Raw genomic sequence first — 12,203 nt, 5'->3', positions numbered from 1 at the left:
TTGTTATTAGTTGTTTTACTGTTCCCAGGTTGACACAAGGAGACTGTTATATGGAGTTTAGAGAACAGCAATAGTAATTTTCTCTTCATATCTATGCACTCTTGTTGATTGGGTAGATTTTCATAGGCGTTTAATAAAATACACAAGCTTATTGTTACCATACACCTCATATTTTTCTGTATATTACAGCCCATGGATGCCTGGCATATTCTTTTTTAAAGATACATTTATTTTATTTATTTATTTTTTTACTGCAAAAACACTTTCATTTATTTTATTTATATGAGTACACTGTAGCTATCTTTAGACACACCAAAAGAGGACATTGGATCCCATTACAGATGACATGAGCCACCACGTGGTTGCTGGAATTGAACTCAGGACCTCTGGAAGAGTAGTGAGTGATCTTAACCACTGAGCCATCTCTCCAGCACCAACATATTTTATATTTATAGAATCTCTGCCGATCGGATTCTGGTTGGATGGCTCAATGAAGACTGTTGTGTGTAAGACAAAGAAGGCAGGAGGGAGATCGAATTATTACCCTATCTCCTGCAGACAAAAAGCATGTGAGAACTAAGACACAAAAGATTTCTCAGTTGCGTTAAGCCAGAAGTATTAAGACTGACTCAGGATCCCCATAGAAGCATCTGAGACCCTTTTAGGAATGCCACAAAGTCAAACCCCTGTATACCACACTAACACATCATTAACCTTTCTCTATTCTTGTTCTCTCTCCCCAAAGCTACAACAAACCTGCAATGAGACTTTTAAGCTCATAGCTGAGGGAGTGCCTGCTTAGGGAGTCTTAAGGATCCTGTGTTTCTGTTTTGATTTTTAATGCAATAAAAAATCAAGAGATATAGTGGTCAGAAGCAACAGCTCTTGAGTGTTCAGCAATTTTTAACAACACAGAGTGCTTTAAGGATAAAGAAGTTAGGGAGAAGTTTTGTTCAGTTAGAACCTGAGAGTCGCCCACCCAGAGCTGTAATGATAAGTGTTGGTGAACAGCAGGTCTGCTATCTTGAGTCTTCATGAGCTTCCGGCCACTTGAGAACTGAAGTCCTCGCCTCAGTCCCTTCTGCTTTTGTAACTTCATGATTTCCTGTATTGAGTCACATTCTCCCTGAAATATTTACAATGGTCTTGTTTACCCAGTTGAGTCATGAATAGAGTTGATACTGGACACTACCGATTTATTTGCAACCTAAAATCATCCATGGGGAAAATCCTTCTAACTTCCATTAACACTTAGAAAAACCTACCCCCAGACTGCTGGCTTTATGCTGATGTCCTACACACTACAATTTTGTTTGTTTGCTTTTTTTTTCTTCTCTCTATATAATTCTATATGTGACATGATATATGCCCTTCAGGGAAAGTTGGAAACTACAAAAGCTTTACGTGGATTCTACTTCAGTTCTTATTGAGATGGATATTATCATTGTAATGTAGTTTCTCCTAACATGGTACTTGTGTTCCAAGAACCTCTAAGCTATTAAATAAATAAGCTGATTAAATATTTACTTGTAGGTGGAGAAGAACAGAGGCTGGAAAGTGTCAAACTTTAAAACATATACTCCCACAGTATTTGTAGAATTCTTTTTTTTTTTTTTTTTGGAGCTGGGGACCGAACCCAGGGCCTTGCGCTTCCTAGGTAAGCGCTCTACCACTGAGCTAAATCCCCAGCCCTTAGAATTCTTAATTTAAAAACTACTTGTAAGTACTAGTTATAGACTCACAGATACATCGTCTCATTATATTTGGTCCTTGAAAAAGAAAAGGCTTATTACTTCTGAAGTGTGAGGATCAAACCAGGGCCCCATGGATACGAGTCAAATGCTCTACCTCTGAGCTCTCAGCTCCTCATCGTCACAGTTCCAGCCAGCACCTATAGGTCCTTAGCTGGGCTTGGTTTTCTGAGGCAAAACAACATCCCAAGAAAGCTACTGAGTGGCAGAAATGAGATACTCTTCTTGTCTTCCTCCATGATTATTCTTGGATCATAAAACCAGAGTCAAAAGGCCTCTGTATAAAGCTGAACTGGATGCTTGGTTGATCACCTGGTTCCCACATTGCTACCGGAATTGACTCAAGAAATATTGGGATAGAAAATGTTACAACTTTCAAAAGAGGAATTGGTTATTTGTTGTCACAAAGCATAAAGACTGTTATATTAAACTTCTTGCTGTTTCTAAAACAAGTACTACTGTCTTCTACTGTTAAGGCACACTGGTCTCTTCCTACCTCACCATATGTATAGAGGGGTGGGGTGGGGGGCGGAGAGAGAGAGAAATCAGATATGTGTGTGTGTGTGTGTGTGTGTGTGTGTGTGTGTCTCATTTTTTAAAAAGACAGTATCACTTTTTTTAAAACAGCATTTTCTGTATCCTGGGCTGCCTTGAACATAGCCAAGGATAACTCAAGGCTTCATGTAGGTCAGGTACCAACTGAATCATGTCCTCAAGCCATATCTACAGTTTAATAAACAGCATTATCCCAACTATAAGGATGTAATAGAGAACTAAGCAGAGCAATAGGAAGGGCAGGGTAATAGGATGGATGCACATCTCTCTCTTATCTCAATATTATGAATACATTTTCATCATATTCAGTCTTGGCTTTGAAATATTAGGCTATGGAATGTCCTTTCTCTGGAGATATGAATCTATCTACTTACTCCCTTCCTTCCTCCATCCCTCCCCCCTCTCTCCATCCCTCCATCCCTCCCCCTCCATTCTTCCCTATCTCCCTCTGTCCCTCCCTCCCTTCTTTCTTCTTTCCATTTTTCTCTTTTTTATTCTCTTGGCAGTGCAGTGAATTGGTGGAACCCAGGCTCTGAGAAAAATGTCCCAACTTCTGCTCTGGTACTTTAGGAAGGAAAACATTGGTATTTATATGTACAGTTCTTAGTCAAGTAAGGAAAAGAAAAAAATCACCACCCCAACCTGATCAGTGCTCTGCATTTTCTATCATGGATGCTTAGAGGTAAAACCTCAGTGTACAATGAACTCTCCATTAACTACAGAAAATCCATTGTACATTTAACTGTAAGAAAAGGCATAATGGGTGTTTTGGGCAGAGTATAAAAGCTTTAGGGATTTACTTTAGACACCCATAGGAAAGCAGATTCATTCCGTCCTCCCAAGGAAGTGAGACAGAATGGGGAAAGCCAGCAAGCTAGCATCTACCGTGGCTCTACGGAGTGTCACAAAATCTCAGCTAAGGCAACATTTGCATATTAACACGAATTCCAGAGACTGGGCTCAAAGATAGAGATTACCATCAAAGGTTTTACTTGGCTGATCTATCTAATGCACACGTATAAATGTTTTCAGGCATATACACACGAATTGGATAGTATATATGGTTATCAGACAGCCACAGGTCATTTGTTTTAGAATTATGTCCCGTTCTCTGAATCACTGGCTAAGAATTGAGAAGTCTGACATAGGTAGTAATTCCCATGACGGTTGTCTACAGGAAGACACGTCCTTTTATACAGAGATATTACCAACTACAAATAACAATGAGCCATGCATATGCCCTGCATATAGGTGACTGTTAGGATGGCTTCTGGAAGTCTTACAAATAAAGCCATAAACTTTTATTCCCACTAAAAACATCTTAACTTCCTCTGTGACCCTGTGGAGCTTTACCTTATCAGACCTAGCCCCACCCAGTACACACCAGATACCTTTTGAGTCATAACTTCAGAAGAGACCAGAATCATATGTGTGCTATTGCCAGGATAGCAACAGACCCGGTTGGGTTACATGTTCTTGTGACTACAAGTCTAAAGAGGCAGCCCAAGTTGGTGAGGCAGGGGGTTTATAAAGGCAAAATCTACAAGTTGGGCGCTTCCTGTTGATGCAGGTGCAGCTATTCACAAGCATGGAAGAAGTATGAAGGTTTTACAAAAGTAGGGCACAGCTGTGTTACCATGGTATCGACGTTTGACCAGGGAGGGGAGCACAAAGCCTTGAGGTTACAGAAACATAACAATGGTGGGTGAGTTATGGTTCCCATTATGAATAAAATTAATGAAAAACATTTCTTTCTCACAAATAAAATGACCCAATGCTCTAAGAAGGCATTTTCTTTCAAGTTTACCTAAAAACTTACTGTAACGCCCAAATCTTAGCACGGTATACTTGAGTCTGCCTTTTCTTTTCTTCCTTCTCTCTCCCTCTCTTTGGATGAATTAAAAAAAATGATATCTATCTCTTGCTCTCTTGCTCTCTTATCTTCTTGCCTCTCTGTCCCTTCTTCCTCAATTCCCCTCCCCCCCCACCTGTTCATGGCCCGCCTCTACTCCTCTACTCACACATGCAAACACACAATCTACAATTAAGATTATAATGCGAAGGCTACTATATTTTTAGAAATCATCCCATATATTGTTTAAGTTACTAAAATAAAATTGAAAAGTCAACCTGACACCCTTGTTTCAATAAATCTTTATTCTATAACATATTCTCAGTCAATACCTGTAGAAAAAGTTACCAATGCATGCCAGTTTGGAGTCCCGACTTATGAATCACACATAAGAGAACTCTTCCCAGTAGCCATGAGGTTCTTCAGTGCATTTTGTAGTTTAATCTATTTTTTCTTCTCAAAACTCAATGGTCTTGTAGTTGTCTCATGACAGTACAGTAGACATCTTTTTATGTCTCATGTTTGTGTCCTTTCTAGTTCTCTTTTCTCTAGTTATTCTATATGACGATAATCAAACCTCACATGAACCGAGAAGTCAGGACACTTGCTGGTAGAAAAAAAATATATACATATATATATATGTATATATATATATATATATATATATATATATATATATATATGGAGAGAGATCATATCAAGTTTGCCTGGATGAAATATAACTGGTTTAGTCTTAACATTCTACAAAAGAACAACCCCTCACAAATAGTTGGAGTGGATCCTTCTGGAAGGTACCAGAAGGCGGCAGAAGTTGCCAGTGAGGAGTCTGGCAACCCAGAGGAGGCATTATCTTTGTTACAAAGATCTCCAGTAGCTCAGCTGTGGCTCATGTTGCCTTCACCTGTGCACTAGTACAGCATGGGAGGTAGAGGCCTGTGTGTGGAAGAGAAGATTTTCTGAAAAAAGATCCTCCTCTTACCTCTGCCTGAAATGATTCCATAACCACAAAAGTTAGGGAAAAATTATGCTAGACCTGTGCATGTATCTTAGTCCATAGACCTGGATTTTGCATAAACTGGACACAGTGGTGCATAGTCAGTAGGGAGGTAGGGGCAAGAGGATCAATTTGTTTAAGGCTAACCTTGACGACATAGTGAGTTCAAGGCCAGACTGGGCTACATGAAAGTCTATTTCAAATAAAGAGAGTCAGCCTGTAATCCTACAGTGCACCAGGCTGGAGAGAGGAAGGTCTAATTAAGAGTATGTCCTTAGTATCTTCTTGGATCACTTCTAGTGGAGACAAAGCAGAACCGCAGCAGAAAATGGAAGTCTGCTTATCTGACTTTCATCTCTTGAGACCCACACATACAAGGAGAGAGCCAACTCCTGAAAGTCGCCTTCTGACTTTCACACACTTAATATGGCACAGGCACACTCATTTGCCCATACGTGTACATATATACACACATACCCACACATATACACAGAGAGAGAGAGAGATAGTGGGGAGCAAGAGAGAAAAAATAAGTGTAATTTATAAAATCCATAATATCATTATGTTAGAAGCTAATGATGGCAAAATATGACTCCATCCAAAGCTTCAGTGTTCATGAACACATTCCCTGTTAGTTAGCAGCTCCCATGATTCATTTCCTCTCCACCTATATGCTCTCGTCAGTGTCAAGCAAGGTCTCAGTTGCTACAAGTTGTGTATGCTTGAGAAGAGAAACCTAATGAAGTCCTAGAGATGGGAGAAACGCAAACTAGTTATCTGAAGTTGGGAGACACGGACAGAGCAACAAGCCATATGGTAACAGAACATGTAGGTGTCAAAGATCACGGAATGTGTCAATGGGACATTTAACCTTTAGCCACAAAATACCCCGTGTTGTCAAGGAAGCCAGAGAGCTGTCCATGTAATCCAGGGGAAAGGAGAACAGGGAACCAGAGGTCCCCAGCTGTCCTTCTGTGACCACAGGCAGACAGGGTTTCCTTTGACCAGTTAACTCATGTTAGTTTTCCAAATCGGACAGATAATTTAGGCAAGAATAAACAGGAAAACTATGGCAATTATATTTGATGTGAGTTAACACAAGATAAATCAAAGAAGCAGCCACAAACCAGTAAACCAGCACAGACGCATGGCCAGCCAAAACCACAGAGATTAGTAACCCCCTCCCCCTGCCTCCACCCAGCTTCTCAAACTGGAGAGGATCTTTCCCTTTGATTTACTTTCCTACAGACCATTAGAAATCTCAAAAGCAAAATACTGAAACGCTAATCCTTGACGACTGTTTAAACTAGAGCACGACCAACAGCTATAGACATGAAAGTATTTAGAGTAGTGTGTATTTTCCCGGCTAGACTAAACATTACAGCTGAGACCAGAGTTTGGAGCACACATGGGAATAGCCTCAAGTATCCAAGAGCAAAGGAAAACACTCCGCACACCCATAGTCATTTGGCATCAGCCATTCTGATTGAAAGACGGTTAAGGTTGCTACCACGAGAGTCTCACAGTGTATATATCCTTAGGAGATATGGGAATACCCTGCAAATGTGAACCAGGCTGTGGGAATGCAAACTGATGGTCTCTGGAGAAAGCACATACATGTATCATACATTCAACAGTATTCTTGATATGGGACGCTGTAGAGAACAACAATTACACACTGTTTCTTAAGAGCATTCTTTCTGTGCAAGTATGGTATGCATTGCTGTGTAGACCATGCTGGTCTTGAACTCATAGAGATCTCTCTGGCCCTGCATCCCAAGAACTGGGATTAAAGACATGTGCTACCACACCTAGCTTTATTTATTTTTATGTGTGAGTGCTTTTTGCCTCCATGTACGTATTATGCACCATGTGCTTGCCCAGTGTCCGTGGAGGTCAGAAGTGGGCATTGAATCCTTTAGAAATGAAGTTACGGGGTGGCGAGCATCATGTAGGTTTCTGGGAAGTAAACCCAGGTCCTCTGGAAGAACACCAACTCAATTGATAGTATTTATTTATTTATTATTTCTCATTGTGTGTGTAAGAGGGTGAGAAAGTGAGAGGGAGGGAAGGAGTGAGGAAAGGAAGGAGGGAGGGGATAAGGAAGAGAAAAGGAGAAAACACATTAGATCATATACCTGGAGGTTAGAGAGTAACAGCTGACATTTGGGAGTCATTTCTCTCCTTCCACTGTAGGTTCTGGGACTGAAGCTCATGTCATCAGTGTTGCACGGTAAGCAGTCTTTTTGAAATGCCAACTCAAAGCTCTATCATGTGGTAAATGAGATACACAGGAGAGTGTGTGTAGGATTTTATATATATATATATATATTTGAATATATATGAATATTTATACATATATTCATTTCTAGAGAAAATATTTTAAAAATAAAATTCACTAGCTCCTACAAAGGTCCCAGACCACCATTCACAGAACATGTGTGACACGGACCTGTGGAGAATTCAGAAGACAACTTGTGGGAGTAGATTCTCTCCTTCTTTTATGTGGACCCAGGGATGCAAGTCATGCTTACTAGCAATCACCCTTGTCTACTGAGCCACGTTACTGATCTTCTTTTATTTAAAAACAATTGGGGAGTAGATGTGGGGACTGCGGGATCTTTTATGTTCTAAGCTGGTCTTGACCTTTCCCTATAGCCAAAGAGGATCTTGAAGTCATGATCCTCCTGCCTTCACCTTCAGAGTACATGGATCATAGTCGCGTGTACCACAACTGGTGTAGGTGTTGCTTGGGGTGGGAGTTGAGGCTGAGCAAGTTCTCTGCCAACTGAAGTACACTCACAGCACACATTGGAAATTAGAGTTGAATAAATCATAATATATATATTATATAATATATGTATCACATACACATACATCGCACATATATATGCATATGCATGTACACACAGAGTTTGTGTACCCGAGTTAACACAGTAGATCTTGAAGTTGACATTTCAAGAGACTGCTTATTGCACAACCTGAGCTCATTCAGACCAAGAACCTCCAGTGAAAGGAGAGAAGTGACTCCCAAATATGATTTGTTGATCTTGTGACTTCCAGGTATATGATCAAACTATCACATAGCACCACAAGGTAGACACCTCATGCAGGTGTGACCCATGAACAGCATTGACACACCAAGTAGAGAATTTATCTACTCAAAGGACCCTCCCTCCAACCCCCATGTGTATCCTGGTCATCTGTTACATGACCGGTCACAAAATGAAGCAAGGACTCAGACATTCAGGAAAGGCAAATGGTCCTCTGCCTGGCTATTGTGATATTCTTTGTTCTGTGAAGTACACTTGTGTGTGAGACACTGAGTTCTTTGTAAACAAACAAACAAACAAACAAATAAACAAATAAAAACTCCTCAGATCAAAACAACAAACCCCCTGTAATATAACTCTCATGTGTAAGGAATCTTGGTTTTCTTAAACCCAGGAAACAATGGATTCTGTAACATTTTATTTAAGGATGCCTATAGTCACTCTTGGGGAGAAAGGTAATAACCAATAGTTAAAAAATTCAGGGAATACAACTTGAATCCTAAGGGCCAGACTGTCTCCACCTTTGTCTAACTTCTTCCTCATCCACTTCTACTGTGTCAAAGGAGGGCATGGTGAGCATGGTTTGAACCTCAGATATACAAGAAGTGGCATTCAAAAATGAGTGTTAATTTTGCAAATAAATATCAGTACAAAGAACATTTGGGAATATAAATAATTTTGATAGTTAATTGTGGGATCCATTGTCTTTTCTAAAAACAGAATTTAGGTTTTTTTTAAAGCCATAAATATTTTGTTTCAAATCATGACAGTCATTTCCTAACCTTTCTTTATAATACTTCTCTTAATAGTCGGTGGTGAAACAGACTTTCATGTTTGATGCTATAATTGCAAACTCTTTCTTTCATTTTTTCTTTAGAAAGAGATAATGATGAAATCTTTTTAAAATCATTTCATTATAATTTCAATCTCCTCTCCTTACATACCCCAACTTTTCCCCTCGTTCTCTCCATAGCCTAATCTTAGGTAGTTGGTTGTATTTCCATCTCGCTACAGAACCCACGGCACTGTCGTTTCATGCACTTCACTGTCCTATCTCCAGCGAACCAAGAATAGACTGTGCATATGCTCTGATCTCCTTCTTTAACAACTCACTACATGAGAAATTTTAGCCAAGATGTTTGTTTAGAATGTGAAGGTGGAGGCTGGAGAGAGGCCTCAGAGGGTGAAGGCACCTGCTTCCAAGCCTGACGACATGCCTTTGACTTCTAAGACTCACACGATGCAGAGAGAGAGAGAGAGAGAGAGAGAGAGAGAGAGAGAGAGAGAGAGAGAGAGAGCTCAAATTGTCTTCTGACCTCCACATATACACCAAGGCACATACTCATGTACAAGTACACTTGTCACTCACATGTGTGCACACACCCTTAGTTTTTACAGAATGAAGATTTCACTTTAAGTCAGTCAAATATGTATGTTAGTCAAATTGTTAACTGCAAGGAAAGTATAGTAAGTATCCTACCTGTGCACTCCATTTGTCCTACCTACGCTCAACAGAAAATGGCATACGTACTGGTTTGACATTAAAAATGATTTTGACAGTTCTGTTTTGTTTTCACGTTTACAGTTAGAGGAACAAAGTGTTTTCTAAGAAGGATGACTGGTTAGGTAGAAGAACTTAGGCACAGAAGCTGAGCTTTTACAATAATTTTGCCAGTTAGGAACTCAATGACCTTGGGTGACATTGTTCAATATCACACGTTTTTTCATTTACAGAATGGGATCATTCTAGATTCCCATTTTCTCCTATGGAGGTGTTACATGGACCAAGGCAGGTTAGTGTTCAATGGGAAGTTAGACACAGAGACTCCAAATAAACACAGATGAATTGTTACCTGTTGGTGGTTTAACAGGTAACATGTTTGCTGTACAGATATGAACATGTGATTTCCAGTTCCTCTACCCCAGGTAAAAAACTGGCTATACCTGTATTCCAACTCTAGCGAGGCAGAAACAGGATTCTATGAGCTCCCTAGTCAATCTATTTGTGTCAGTTATCACCAGGTACCATTGAGATACAGTTTTAAAAAATCTCCAACAAATAAACAAAAACAAAGGTAGACAGTGTTCTAATGATGGATATTAAGATTGACTTCTGCCCTCTGCAAGCATAGTGTGCTTATGTACTTACACATACAAACGCCAACACTCCTACAGAAGCATGCGTGCACACACACACATTTGGAGAGTAAAAAAATACTTCAACTGAAGACAAACTCAAGGTTAAGTGAGACTTAACATTAAATAAGAATAGAAGCCCATGTTCTGTGTTATCTCCTCAGGTAGCAATCCTCTTGCTCACCTTATAGAAGCACATGGCTGACGAGCAAAGCCTGTGTCCCCACCAAAAAGGTCACATGACAGAGGGGCCATATCTAACCCATAACCGTTTGAACCTTCTCCAGCACAGTAGTAGTGAGGTCTACCTTCTCAACACCCTTAAAGCATAAGTCCTGTAACAAAGCTATCAGCCTCACACTCTCCACTTTGCTTAGAACAGTGACACACATCAACAGAATCACAAGTAGATTATGACCTCTTGAAAGAAGAAGCCACATGTAAACTGGACTTCCCCTTAGCTCTTCTCAGCACAATACCACCCACCCAGTGTTGCTTAATAAAGTCTACCCTACCACAGTTCCAGTCTTTTGATTCAGCTGTGGTGGGACAAAACTCAGGAAAACTAAGAGGAAACTCCACCCAGCCCTACAGAAGGGTTGTTGTGTTGGTCCCTGTTCATATCAGAAGGGGACAGGCAAGGAAATGACAGTGCATTTATAGCTCTGTTTACAATATAGCAAAGATGTTTGGCTACAGCTCTTTAAGAGAATGAAAGAAAAGGCTTGAGCTACAAACTTTATAATCCTCTTTCCCCTATCCATTTATGGTTTTGAAATGGCCAGAAGTCTCTTTATTATGTTAATCATCCTTATAAGGCTTCTTAACCAGGAATCCAGGGTTTTTTTGTTTTTTTTTTTTGCTTTGCTTGCATACATGTGTGGTATATGTGTATTTGCATGTATGTGTTTAAGTGTCTAAGGGCCCACATATAGGGAGTATACACATGTGTATATGTATGTGTAAAGGCCTTAGGCTGACATGAACTTTTCACCGACTTTCTACCTTATTCATTGGGGTAGGGTCTCTTAATTAAACCCAGCGCTCACTGATATAGGTAGACTACCTAACCAGATTTTCCTGGATTCCCCATTTCCCTCTTCACAATGCTGGAACTGTAGGCAGACTGCCATGCCCTTCTTGCACTTACTAGAGTTCTTGGGATCCAAACTGTGGTCCCTCCTGTACCACAGATACTTCACCCACTGAGCCATCTATCTCCCCAGCCACTTTTAAATGTAGGAAAACTACAGTCAGTCCTCTTGAACTCCTGTTAATGAAGGTCACCCATGCACTGTAAGACACTCTAATTAGATAGAGCATCAGGCTCTTTTTAAAACATGGAACTCCTACTGTAACAACAATAATGCAATAGCAGAATGCCAAACAAATATAATCCTAAAGATACAGCAAGCAGAATTTGAGTTTATTCCCAAATTGTGCAGATCCATTCAGAAAAGCGTCCCAGAAAAGAGCATGGGCATTAGATTGCATTTGGTATCATGGGAAGCAATGAGTTCTGTTTGATAAAGTACAAGGCACATCTTTAGAGGGAACTCGGTCATAGTTCTTTTCTTTTTTCTTTTTTTCTTTTCTTTTCTTTTTTTTTTTTTTTTTTTGGAGCTGGGGACCGAACCCAGGGCCTTGTGCTTGCGAGGCAAGCGCTCTACCACTGAGCTAAATCCCCAACCCCCGAATCCGTGGCATTTTACAAATGGGAAAAATGACCTAACCATGTCTAAGTTATTTTATTGCTGTGAAGAGGCACCATGACTAAGACATCTTAAAGGAAGCACTTGACTATGGGGAGGGGGTCTTGCTTATATTTTCAGAGGGTGAGTCCAGATCATCGTGTCAGGAAG

The 12,203-nt window shown here is 40.2% G+C and overlaps 1 protein-coding gene and 1 non-coding gene across 18 annotated transcripts in view; both read right to left on the bottom strand.

The window, feature by feature from the left end:
* Cacnb2 (calcium voltage-gated channel auxiliary subunit beta 2) overlaps positions 1–12,203 on the bottom strand; it is a 345,468-nt gene that overhangs the window by 76,167 nt on the left and 257,098 nt on the right. The window lies entirely within an intron of this gene.
* Positions 11,958–12,030, bottom strand: Trnaa-cgc5 (transfer RNA alanine (anticodon CGC) 5). The gene has a single exon. It is a non-coding gene; the product is annotated as a tRNA-Ala (tRNA).

Source organism: Rattus norvegicus, chromosome 17 (assembly GCF_036323735.1).
Source record: "Rattus norvegicus strain BN/NHsdMcwi chromosome 17, GRCr8, whole genome shotgun sequence".
Taxonomy (NCBI): domain Eukaryota; kingdom Metazoa; phylum Chordata; class Mammalia; order Rodentia; family Muridae; genus Rattus; species Rattus norvegicus.
The sequence above is the reverse complement of the archived record's forward strand: the minus strand, read 5'-3'. Positions and strand labels throughout refer to the sequence as shown.